This window comes from Anomaloglossus baeobatrachus, chromosome 4 (genome assembly GCF_048569485.1).
Source record: "Anomaloglossus baeobatrachus isolate aAnoBae1 chromosome 4, aAnoBae1.hap1, whole genome shotgun sequence".
NCBI lineage: Eukaryota > Metazoa > Chordata > Amphibia > Anura > Aromobatidae > Anomaloglossus > Anomaloglossus baeobatrachus.
The window spans coordinates 460,202,183-460,215,967 of NC_134356.1; the positions used below are offsets into that span (position 1 = coordinate 460,202,183).

Sequence of the window (13,785 nt, forward strand, 5' to 3'; positions counted from 1 at the left end):
TTGACACTGGGTTACCACCCAAAATCCTTTAGTAATCTTCAGATTTCATGATGTCACACAGTCAAGTTGTTTACGCATAATTTTGGAAAGGTGCCACCAATTTTGTCCTAACTTTTTTTGAGATTTTGTGTGTAATTATGTCCAGTTTTATTTTTTTTTCTCTGTTTTTTTGTGTTGTTCCAATACACACAAAGGAAATAAACATGTGTATTACAAAAATTTTGAAATTACAATAACTTTCTGGGAGAAACACTTTATTTTATGGAACAATTTCAAGGCTGCCAACACTTTTGCAAATGACTGTATATTTATCTCCATAGATCAATGCAGATGGTAAATGAATAAATGATTATGCATACATATATCACTACTGGACCAAGATGTAAAGTAGACCAATCAGTGACAACTCACAGGACCCAATTAAAAGAAAAAAAGCACTACCAAAACGCACGTCGGGTTGGGTGCCAACAACTTATGAAGTCCTTGCTGCCATTCAGGTGTTGCATTTCCTACACTACCATAACTTTCATCTCACTTATTTGCTATTTATGTTAATATCAAAATTGTTCAGCCTCACCATTTATTTGCTTTATACATTTTCTACATGCATGTGTCATAAATTCTTTAAATGCATGTGCCATTGAACCTTTTATAGATTTCCAGGTATGCTTGGATTCAGCATTCAAGTGCCAGTATGGCACTGGCTTTACTTCATATAGCAAAATCCTGATGGTTGGTTCCAATTTGAGCTAGTGACCTTTTACTTGGGAATCAACCTAAAACTGTGCTATAAGGGAATATGAAAACTGGCTTTAATTTGTAGTATACAGGAAGTACGTTTTTTTTACGCCACCAGGAGCAAAACAAAATTCTGCATAGCTAACCATATGCTAAATAGGTACAAGTAAAATTTATGTATGAGATAACCAAGATGATTGTCCATATAATTAAGGTAGTCTCATGCTCAAAGCTGTAGTGGATGGTGAGATATGGAGCCTGAAAATCAAACATTCAAATCATTGTTACTCTTTTGCTTTTCACTGTATAAATAATGTATTAAATATTTTTATTATTCTTAATTAATATTTTCAATGGCCTCAGGGACTTGTGCTGCTGATTTGCCATCAGCCTTGTGGCCTATTTTGGTATTGTAGCATCAACAATGTCTGATGATTGGCTGCAGATTTCAAACTTTTGTCAAAGCATATAGTGTTTCTACTGCTAAGTCCTGGGTCATACTAGCATATAGCTTCCTATGTTAGTGGATTGGATACGATATACTGACACTCGGCTCCAATTCAGCTGCAAGTGTAAGCCGAGTGTCAAGTTACTGTGATCTGATTCTTTGTCACACAAGAATCAGAGAACCATCTTCTCCATTTCCTGCCTTGGAGTATATGGGTATGCACTTGGATGTCATTTGAGTGCAGTCCCATGTTTTACCCTCACCCATAGACTTGTATGGGTGCTCATTATCATAGACACGCTGCCAAATGCAGTATGCTGACATTTTTTGCTCAGCCCGTTTACAGCTGATGAAAATCTTGCAGATCTGCCCTGCATCATTGAATACCATTGGACAGAGTGCAATTTGATTTTTTATTGGATTGCACTCATCCGATTCATACATTCGTGTGACCCTAAAGGCCCCTGTCACTGCCATCTTCCAAAGACCAAACCCCTGGTTTGCTTCATAGTAGACTAAGATTTTTACTATATAGTGTAACATTTATATATTGCAGTATAAAGTACAATCAATTAATTAATTGAAGGTTTGAGTCCATTATAAGGGCTACAATATAAAGTGAAATAAAGTGGATACTAGTAGTTAAGATTGGCTGGCAGGTTTCCTACAATATTAAAAACAGAAGAGCCATAATGAAACTTCACATAGATGATCTGGAGGGATTGTTCACTCTCTCAACACTTTGCTTATCTTTGTAAGAGCTACCTGGCTTGTCACTGTCTGTCCTGCCTCCACCAACACACATAATCTCTTGGAATTAAATGAATAGGATAATCACTAGATCTCAGGACAACTATCTACTGGTGTCAATGCTTGTCTGCTCACCATCTTGATTCCTAATGACAGCACTTTTGTCTTTGTAGAGCAATTTGGTATTCTCGGTCTCTAGGTCTCTTCCAGTAGTCATCCAACAGTAGTATGATGACTCCTATGGACCATGCTGCATTTTTCCACTAAGGGTACCTTCACACTTAGCGATGCAGCAGCGATCCGACCAGCGATCTGACCTGGTCAGGATCGCTGCTGCATCGCTACATGGTCGCTGGTGAGCTGTCAAACAGGCAGATCTCACCAGCGACCAGTGAACAGCCCCCAGCCAGCAGCGACGTGCAAGCGACGCTGCGCTTGCACGGAGCCGCCGTCTGGAAGCTGCGGAGACTGGTAACTAAGGTAAACATCGGGTATGGTTACCCGATGTTTACATTAGTTACCAGTGTGAGCAGGGAGCAGGGAGCCGCGCACACTGAGCGCTGGCTCCTTGCTCTCCTAGCTACAGTACACATCGGGTTAATTAACCCGATGTGTAATGCAGCTACATGTGCAGAGAGCAGGGAGCCGCGCACACTGCTTAGCGCTGGCTCCTTGCTCTCCTAGCTGCTGTACACATCGTGTTAATTAACCCGATGTGTACAGCAGCTACATGTGCAGAGAGCCGGAGCCGGCAGCACAGGCAGCGTGAGAGCTGCAGAGGCTGGTAACTAAGGTAAATATCGGGTAACCACCTTGGTTACCCGATGTTTATCTTGGATACAGCTTACCTCAGCTGTCAGACGCCGGCTCCTGCTCCCTGCTTGCTTCATTTGTCGCTCTCTTGCTGTCACACACAGCGATCTGTGTGTCACAGCAGGAGAGCGGCTTTGAAGAAAACGAACCAGGGCTGTGTGTAACGAGCAGCGATCTCGCAGCAGGGGCCAGATCGCTGCTCAGTGTCACACACAGCGAGATCGCTAATGAGGTCACTGCTGCGTCACAAAAAGCGTGACTCAGCAGCGATCTCGGCAGCGAGCTCGCTGTGTGTGAAGCACCCCTTAGCCTCTGTTATTTTACCTCTGCCTGCAGCCTACTGACGTACTCCGCTGTGAACGAGCCCCAGCTGCTTTACTCATGCACACTTGACAAGGTCTCATTCCATCCTATCCGGTCACCCTGCACTCTCTGCTACTGGCACCAAATTCTTTCATTTAGCGACAAGCCTGACCCTACTCAATCAGCATTCTAGATCAAATCACAGCACCATAGCAATCCCATCATTTACAGCCATCAAAAATAGTTTTTCCTGGTGAGCTGATTTGGTTATGTTTCTCTATACAGCAGCTTGTCAGCTCTTTAACCGTTTCACCCCTGGATGATTTTACATTTTCCAGTTTTTGTTTTTTGGTCCCCTTCTTCTGAGAGTCGTAACTTTTTTATTTTTCCATCAATCTTGCCATATGAGGGCTTGTTTTTTTGTGGTAAGTTTTAGCATATGATGTACTGGAAAATGCCAAAAATAAATTCAAGTACACAAAAAGTGCAATTGCACGATTGTTTTTGGGATATTTTATTCACCGTGTTCGCTATATGGTAAAACTGATGTGTCAGTGTGATGCCTCGGGTTGGTACAAGTTCATAGATACCAAACATGGATAAGTTTACTATTATCTAAGGGGTTAAAAAAATTCAGAAGTTTGTCCAAAAAAGTTGCACACTTTTTGCACGATATTCTATGACTCATAGCGTTCTCATTTTTTGGGATACGGGCTCAGTGATGGCTTATTTTTTGCATCTCGAGCTGACATTTTTAACGGTACTATTTTTGTGCAGATGCTTTGTTTTGATCACCTGTTACTGCATTTTGCGCAAAATTTGCGACAACCAAAGAATCTAAGTTTGGCGTTTGGATTTTTTTTGCCGCTATGCCACTTGCCGATAAGATTAATTGATTTTATATTTTGATAGTTCGGGCATTTCTGAACGCGGCAATACCAAATATGTGTATATATAATTTTTTAACCCTTTGCAGAGTCCTGGCGTCCCTAATTTTCAATGGGACGAATGTTAGGTGATTTGGACTATTATTATTATTATTTTGTTTAAGCTTTTTTTTTTTTTTTATTTTACTAGTACCTCTAGGGGGCTATAAGGATCAGCAGTCTGATTGCTGGTTCATTTCTCCTGGTCAGAGCAGCACAGCTCTGATTAGCAGAAATGCAGAGTTCCTGTGAAAGTTGGCTTATTAGCCAAAATGTGTCATCTCCCTACTTTATTGGGGATTGTATTTAACGTATTGCCAGGATTACTAAAAATGTACTCCTTTTAACAATAAGACTTTAAATTAAAGGTATTTTTTAACCTATATTTAATGTGATCCTTCGCTGGAATTTCCTCTGTTGCATTATACCTGCTGTGGGGCAGCTCCTTCCTCTCTGAGCGTGGATTACCAAAGATTGTCTTCCATATACATGGCTGAACTGGTGAGCTGGTTCTATGTATTTTTCATTTCTTGTGTAAAGAAATCATTTTCTTTCTCAGGTCTTGTGACATTTCTCTATCATGTGGTGCCATTGCTGACATCATGAAATGGTAAAGAGTTTTCTTTTTACAGTCAAATGTCTGCTAAACACCTGTTTAATAAATAATTAGACTTACCTGTGGCTGAATTCTTGTTAATTAGACCTATGTAATATGAAATTTAGCTTTGCACGAATACTCATATTAGGGTGTACTCATGTTTGTAACATGATCTTGATTTCATTTTTTAGGAGAATTACTTTTTTTGGTTGTGCAAAATGACAAATCTTGCTTGCAATGAGTTACCCACATTTATGGGAGTATTTTGTAGTATGGTATCCTATAGAAAATATTGATTGTGAAAGGAAACTAAAGATTTTCTGACAAATGTGTTGGAGTGTATTCATTTATGCTAAGCACTGTATATATGTGGTGAATTAAGTAGTGAACACGTCACTAATTTTATAAATAAATATACATCTAAATGACATGAATTTCTCACCAGATGTTGATAGCAACATATCCAATCCACATAAGCAAAGAAATCAAACCACAGATGCCCATAAATTTAAAGACGTGTAATAATGAAAAATGACATAGGGAAAAACTATTGAATACACTTTATTAAATTTATTTAATGGTCTGTACAAGAGTCTTTGTTGGTGATGACAGCTTCAAGATGCCTTCTCTATAAAGAAACTAGTTGCATGCATTGCTCAAATGTGATTTTTGGCCCATTCTTCTAATTAAACACTCTTAAAATTCTGTAGCTTCTGTGGGCTCCTTCTATGAACGCTGAGCTACAGTTCCTTTCATAAATTTTCTTATGGATTCATATCAGGTTATTGGCCTGGCCATTCTAGCAGCTTTATTTTCTTTCTCTGAAAACAATTGACAGTTTCTTTGGCTGTGTGTTTGGGATTATTGTCTTGCTGAAATGTCCACCCTCATTTCCTCTTCATCATCCTGGTAGATGACTGCAATTTTTATCAAGAATGTCTCAATACATTTGTCCATTCATCCTTCATTCAAATATATGAACTGTGCCAGTGGCATATGCTGAAAAACAGCCTTTGGTATCATCAAAGATGAACTTGTGGGACCTATTTGGGTTGAGGATGGAGTGAAGCTCAACACCCAGACCTACTGCCAGTTTCTTGAAGACAACTTCTTCAAGCAGTGGTACAGGAAGAAGTCAGTATCGTTCAAGAAAAACATGATTTTCTTGCAGGACAATGCTCCATCACATGCATCCAACTACTCCACAGCGTGGCTGGCCAGTAAAGGTCTAAAAGATGAAAAAATAATGACATGGCCCCCTTATTCACTTGATCTGAACCCCATAGAGAACCAGCGGTCCCTCATAAAATGTGAGATCTACAGGGAGGGAAAACAGTACACCTCTTGGAACAGTGTCTGGGAGGCTGTGGTGGCTGCTGCACGCAATGTTGATCGTAAACAGATGAAGCAACTGACAGAATCTATGGATGGTAGGCTGTTGAGTGTCATCATACAGAAAGGTGGCTATATTGGTCCCCAATGTTTTGGGGTTTTGTTTTTGCATGTCAAAAATTTTTATGTCTAAATTTTTTGTAGTTATATTGGTTTACCTGGTGAAAATAAACAAGTGAGAAGGAAATATATTTGGTTTTTATTAAGTTGCCTAATAATTCTGCACAGTAATAGTTACCTGCAAAAACAGATATCCTCCTAAGATAGCCAAATCTAAAAAAAACCCACTCCAGCTTCCAAAAATATTAAGCTTTGATATTTATGAGTCTTTTAAGTTGATTGAGAATATAGTTGTTGATCAATAATAAAAAAAAAAATCCTTTAAAATACAACTTGCCTAATAATTCTGCACACGGTGTATATGTATATATATATATATATATATATATATAAATATATATATATATATATATATATACATATATATATACGATATTAAATAATAAAGTAAGGTATTGGACCGTATTGTGGCCAAAATTCGTTACCTCGTAACCCAGCGCCCTATGCAAACCCCATCTGTGTGCAGTTTTAATACCAGCAACCACCCGCTCCATGATATGGTAGGCTGTGATTGGATGTCTCATCAGTATTCTGCACCTGTGTTGCCCCTTTTATCATAGGGGGCTGCTGCATCCTGCTAGGGCATTTGCTGTTTGACCTGGTGGTTAATGGCTGTTTTTGGTGATTTTTTTTCTTTGACTTCTTTTGAATTTATGTCCTTTTTTGTGAATCATTTTATATTCATTATAAGGACTCGTAAGCGTGGGGACCCTTGATGCCGGGTTATGAGCTTATGTAGTTTGGTCAAAATATGGACCAATACCTCACCATATTATTTAATATCATTTTATATCACGTGGCTAATTTTCTTGTTTCTTTATTTATTTATTTTTTATTACCTAAGTTGCTGGATGCAGATCATTACTCGGAGTTCCCTGAGAACTCTCGGCCCAGGGTCGGCGCTTGGGTTCCTTTAAAACTGTATGGGTCTGGACTTTTACAGTCTAGGTCCGCCTATCACTTCTCTTGGAAGACAGGAAAAACCAAAACCGAAAAACAGAAAATCACCGGGTGGTGAAGGGGTTAATAAAAATTGCAGTAGCTAGTAAAGTTGGCGATACATCACTGGAATCTGGGTGAGAGGCAAGAATAATGTGTTATTTTTATTGTTATTTTCTCCATCCTGGCACATCCATTTATTATGCTTTTCAATTTGGAGACCTCAGTGCATAGTAAACAGGTTTTTTTATTTTTTAATTTTAAATAGTGCATATTTGATTTGCATCAAATAAATTTGAAATTTGATGGAAATCGAATTTTTCTGTCAAATTCAAAGAATCTGCTAAATTCCAATTTTCACCGTCTCACGCACCTGAAAGTCTATCAAATAGGTCTAAGGCGGGCTTTGCACGCTGCGACATCGGTAACAATGTGTTACCGATGCTGCAGCGATAGTCCGGCCCCCGTCGCACGTGCAATATCTAGTGAAAGCTGCCGTAGCGATTATTATCGCTACGGCAGTTTCACACGCACATACCTGCCGTGCGACGACCCTCTGGCCGGCGACCCGCCTCCTTCCTAAGGGGGCGGGTCGTGCGGCGTCACAGCGACGTCACACGGCAGGCGGCCAATTGAAGTGGAGGGGCGGAGATGAGCAGGATGTAAACATCCCGCCCACCTCCGTCCTTCTCATTGCAGCCGGCGGCAGGTAAGGTGAAGTTCCTCGCTCCTGCGGCTTCACACACAGCGATGTGTGCTGCCGCAGGAGCGAGGAACAACATCGTACCTGTCGCTGCACCGGCATTATGGAAATGTCGGAGGCTGCAGTGATGATACGATAACGACGCTTTTGCGCTCGTTCATCGTATTAAAAAGGTTTTACACGTTGCGATATCGACTGCGACGCCGGATGTGCGTCACTTTCGATTTGACCCCATCGACATCGCACGTGCAATGTCGCAACGTGCAAAGCCGCCCTAAATGTTGTTGATTTTACGAAATGTGCATTACTCACTCATATGAATGTGATTCCACTAATTTTTGCAAGGCCTCTTTTGAGATATGTGAAATATATTATAATATGTTGCCCTGTCTTTAACGTGAATTCTTAAACATTTGTGAAAGTATATAGTATCTGCTTTTTTAATAAAACATAGTTCGTTTTTCCAAAATTAATGGCACATTACTTACTGCTTCAAAATGGAAGAAGTCTTTCATGGTGAGTTATTGTACTTCCTTAAGATGCACCTCTACAGAATGGTGGGGGCAATCATGTACTAAGAGACAACGTCTTGAGACACGAGTGTTTTTCATTTGCTGAGATTGTCACTAATAGAGATGTGTGAACCTGTTTGGTTCGCATTCACCAATTTTAGATCCAATAGATGTGACAAGTCGTGCTTTACCCGGCTCTTCCCGATTGCCCTGGTGTGGTAGCAATTGAGGTAATATAAGAGGTTAATAACAGCCCACAGCTTTCACTAAGCTCTAGGTTAGTCTCTCTTGGTTGCAGCAAAAGAAAAAAAGTTGGCATTTCACCTTCCTTAAAAAATTCAGAATTCTTTATTCATGGTTCCTTAAAAACACAAGCAGCTCTGAGATGCAAGGAGACAAAGGAAACATCTCCTTACATGTCAGAGCTGTTTGTGTTTTTAAGGAACCATGAATAAATAATTTTGATTATTTTTTTTTAAGGAAGTTGAAGTGCCAACTTTTTTTTTTTTGCTGCAACCAAGAGACTACTTCACAATTTGAGCACAACCAGAATTCTATCCTGCAGTGTACAGGGAATAAATCTACACCATACTGGTCTCTATGACACCCCCCATCACATAACACAAAAATTGATAAAATACTTTATATGAACTAAAAGACAAAAAGAACACCTTCTTTAATCACTTTAATAATTACCAAAACACCCCTGCAGGTCCGACATAATCAACGATGATTCAGCTTTGCTATGGCTGAACCTCACAGCGCGCAATCATGGAACATGACTGCCCGCTGTGAGCTCCAGAGAATGAATGAGCCGTAGCGATCAGTGGTGACGTCACTCAGGTTAGTTGCGGTCACAGCTGGAGTCCTTCACCTGTGACCGCACTCCACACCCCAGCCGGCACTGTCAGTGTTAAAGGGCTGGTCCGACGCGGGCATGGCCCCGTACTTTACAAGTGACAGTGCCGGATGGGGGCAGGGGGGTGAGGGGCTGCCTTGCACTCCCCAACTGGCACTGTCATAAGTAAAGGGCTAGCAGGTTTGCGGGGTGCTTCAGGTCACCAGAGGTCATACCGTGCAACCCGAGTATGACCTCTGGTGAACTGAGTGAAGTCACTGCTGCCAGCCACATCCCTCCTGTCAGTGTTTTCCAGAGTCTTGAGAGATCGGACATGTTTAGCCATGGAACTCCCCAGGCTGAGAATACCAGCCCCCAGCTTTTGGGCTTTATCACGGCTGGGTATCAAAATTGGGGGGGACTGCACGCCATTTTTTTAAATGATTATTATTATTAATAATAAAAAGATGCATGCGGCTCCTCTTATTTTAATACACAGCCAAGATAAGCACAAGGCTGGAGGCTGCAGCCTGTAGCCATGGGTTTTATCTGTGCTGGGTATCATAATGTGGGGGGACCCTACACAAACTGTTTTTTTTATTTTGTTATTTTTGCACCACAATACTGACCCTCAGACAGCACCTGTGGCTGGTTGCAGTCAGACGCTGTCACATAGGCTGGGGGCGCGTCTTACTGCAACCAATTACAGATGCCAGGACAGCTGGTGGGGGAGGAAAGCAGTGCATATGGATGAGGAATGATGAGTGGCCCAGGAAATGATGGAGAGGCCGCAAGAGCAGTGTACAGCAACGCCAGAGCATTCATAAGGATGAAGCACTTACTTCATTCTTATTTTCTTTATTTTTCCGTTACTTTTTTTTAATTTTTCCAGTGCCACATCTGGATCAATATCTGGAATCCCGGACCTGGGCCTGGCACCCAGGCACCTTTGAAACCGCATGGATCTGGACTTTTACAGACCTTGTACGCCCATCACTACTTTTGGGTTTTCATTTGCTGTAAGCCATAATCATCAACATTAACAGAAACAATCACTTGAAATAGATCACTCTGTAATGACTCTATATAATATATGCTTTTCCCTTTTTGTATTGAATTATTGAAATAAATTAACTTTTTGATGATATTCTAATTTATTGAGATATACCTGCTTGTTCTGCTTTATTTTCTTTCTTTTACAGCCCCCTACACCATTTTACAACACATACGTTTGGCCTGCCATTGAATTCAATGGGCTCGGTATGTTCGACGAACAGGTTTGCCGAACTATTCGGCAAGCACTAGGAGGCTCGGTAAAGATTGGTAAACTGTTTAAAGGTTCGTTCATTTCTAGTCACTAACCACATCAGAGGGACAAAAAATGAAGCACGGTTGAGGTCATTAGAGTGTAGTACTATAACTGATTTGCTATGGTTTCTCCTTTGGACATCATTGATTAAGTTCAGATTAAATCCACTGCTATTATTGGGTGTACAGATATCCCAGGGAATAAGAGTGCATGATCTCCGATCACCTCTCAACCTGTTGTTTGATAGCCTTGTGTAACACTGGCCTGCATCTACATTTTGATACACTGAAAAGTGAGTCCCCAGGCTTGGGAGAATTATTTCCCTATGGGCTCATTCACATCATCATATAAATCAGACGAGTGCTATCCAATTTTTATTGGAAAGCACATGGACCAATGTGATTTAATGGGTCAGTGCTTTTTTTATGGATTCTGTCTGTGAAAAAAAAACATTAGTATGCTGTGATTTCACTCCGAAATCGAATGTGTGTGAGAAAAAGATCAGATGCCATAGGGAGCCACAGTATGACATCTGATTTTTATGAATACATTTCTGTAGCATAGAAAACTGTAAATGTTCCCATGAATGATTAATAGTTGCTGAGTTAAAAAATGTATTGTACACGGACAGCACATGGCAAGTGAGAAAAAAATCATACCACTTTTCTGGATGAAAAGTCAGACTGATTTTTTTATACTGTCGTTATCTTAGGCGGGCTTTGCACACTGCGACATCGCAGGTGCGATGTCGGTGGGGTCAAATTGAAAATGACGTACTTCCGGCATCGCATGCGACATCGCAGTGTGTAAAGTCTCGATGATACGATTAACGAGCGCAAAATCATCGTAATCGTATCATCGGTGCAGCGTCGGCGTAATTCATAATTACGCTGACGCGACAGTCCAATGTTGTTCCTCGCTCCTGCGGCAGCACACATCGCTGTGTGTGAAGTCGCAGGAGCGAGGAACATCTCCTACCGGCGTCACTGCGGCTTCCGTAGGATATGCGGAAGGAAGGAGGTGGGCAGGATGTTTACATCCTGCTCATCTCCGCCCCTCCGCTCCGATTGGCCGCCTGCCGTGTGACGTCGCAGTGACGCCGCACGACCCGCCCCCTTAACAAGGAGGCGGGTCGCCGGCCACAGGGACGTCGCACGGCAGGTGAGTGTGTGTGTGAAGCTGGCGTAGCGATAATTTTCGCTACGCCAGCTATCACCACATATCGCTGCTGCGACGGGGGCGGGCACTATCGCACTCGGCATCGCAGCATCGGCCTGCGATGTCGTAGTGTGCAAAGCCCGCCTTAGCCTAAGGGGATTGCTCACACCACTATATAAATCTGACAAATTCAAATCAATAAAAAAAACGTACTGCACTAAGGCAAATGTTATTCAGTGAGGCAATGCTGATGAAGTTTTTTTTCTCATACTGATTCGATGTTAAAGAAACAAAATCACAGCATCTTGCAATTTGACTCTGAAATTGGATGAGACTCACTCAATGAAGTCTATGGTTGTGAGAAAAAAAACTGGATGCCAAATGGAGCCACAGTAGAGCATCAAATGTTTACGAATACATTGCAATTTTGTAATAGAGGAAACTTTGAATGGTCCTGTGAAAGATTAATATCTGCTGAGTTAAAAAGAAACATGTTACATACAGATATAAAGTGAGAAAAAAGTAATCCCACTTTTCTGTATAATAAAGGGTCCAATTTTTTTATACTGTCACTTGATCCCAGCCTTGGGTTGTCTATGAGGTCATTTTGATATAGGTAAAATTTATACTTGGAAGGTCCATGAGAAATACATATGTGTGGTAATGAAATGATCAAAAGGCTGTTAAATAGGATTCTTAAACATTTGTGAAACTATAAGGGACATATCTGCTTCTATTAAAATATAACTAATCTTTATGAAATATTTTTTGCATACTTTCCTGAAAAACAATGGTAATGAAGAAGAACAGCCATCTGCTAACTCAGTTCTCACCTGGCCAACACTGTCCAGTCTCCAAGGAATAAAGAGAAGAACCAAAATCTATGTGTCTGCTTCTGGATTGGTTGGTTTTGTATCGAGTATGTAATCAAATTGAAGAGGTTTTAAAGAGGTTGTCCACTAGTTTTGCAATGATGGCCTGTCTTTAGAATAGGTCATCAATGTTTGATTATCCGAGATCAGCAGTTTTCGGCGGCGGTAGCTGGCTGCTGGAAATGCTCAGTTCCGGAGCTGCCTTATCTTTTGATAGTTGCCGTGGCTGGGTACTACATATCCGGCTCCTATTGATTTGCATGTGAAGTGAATGTCCAGTACCTGGCCATGGCTGCTATCAGTTGATAGGGCAGCTTCGGAACTGAGCATGTCTAACTCCATGCTGCTGCTGCTGACACCGACAGCAGCCAAACGGCGAGGGTGCTGGTATCGGACTCCAGCCTATCAGACATTGATGACCTATCCTAAGGATACACTATCAATGGAAAAGTAGTTGACAACCACTTTAACAATAGAAGTCCCAGAGAGGGGTCATTTAACACTTCTACCATTGGAACCCTATGGAGCTGGAAATTCCTGGTAGTGTTAAAGCTAATCCGATATAAACTGTTATCTCATGGAGCTGGGTGCATCCTGTATACTCATGTAAGGTAACACATATGTCACATTATGTGCTTAAACTCTACATAAATCTTAAATCAGAATAATAATTTAATTTGGAGTGGCTGTTGTCACATTGTCTTTTATCCACAACTACTGTTTGCCAGAAGTCTCCATGTGACTTTAACATAAGTAGTTGCAGCATTTTTCACTAGCATTCTATGTATCTGTATACATATCTGTGACTTTTACAAAACTAATGAATGAGTATTCTGCCAAGTCTGAAAGAAGAAATATGATATATCTGATGTACATGCCACATTCATCTCAAGAGTTGGGTCTACAGTAACCCCACAATGTGTTCCTATCACACAAAGGTAAAAGAAATCAGCTCTACATCAGTCATTACTCCTCTGAATAAACTTGTGTACTTAATAAACCACTCATAATAATGTAAAAATAATCATTATAATAATAACATACAGTAGTAATAATGGTAAGCTTATCCGTCACGGTCCAATGTGAATCAATATCTGAATTCCTTTGTACACTGTCAAGATTTAAGTGACTATATCTAGGTCAAAAAATAATAATGTCCAGAAGCTGATACAGTAGGTTCTTACCTTGTTCCCCTTTGCTTGAGAAGCTTGTAATAAATATTGGTAACGTGAGGCTTCATCAGTGAATGGGTTTTGTAGGTTGCTACAGTATCGTCACATCTCTTCTACCGAGGGAGGTGTAAGCAATTTCCAGAGAATCACACTTTGTAAGTACATGTCTGGAGCTGTATATTTAAATGAATCCT

The 13,785-nt window shown here is 40.8% G+C and overlaps 1 protein-coding gene across 1 annotated transcript in view; it reads right to left on the reverse strand.

Moving 5' to 3' along the window:
• LOC142301689 (dual oxidase maturation factor 1-like) overlaps nucleotides 1-13,711 on the reverse strand; it is a 90,639-nt gene extending 76,928 nt beyond the window's left edge. The window contains exon 1 of the mRNA XM_075342711.1: nucleotides 13,604-13,711. The gene's annotated coding sequence lies outside the window, so the exon portion shown is untranslated. The remainder of the gene's footprint in view (nucleotides 1-13,603) is intronic.
• Between the last annotated feature and the right edge of the window lie 74 nt (nucleotides 13,712-13,785).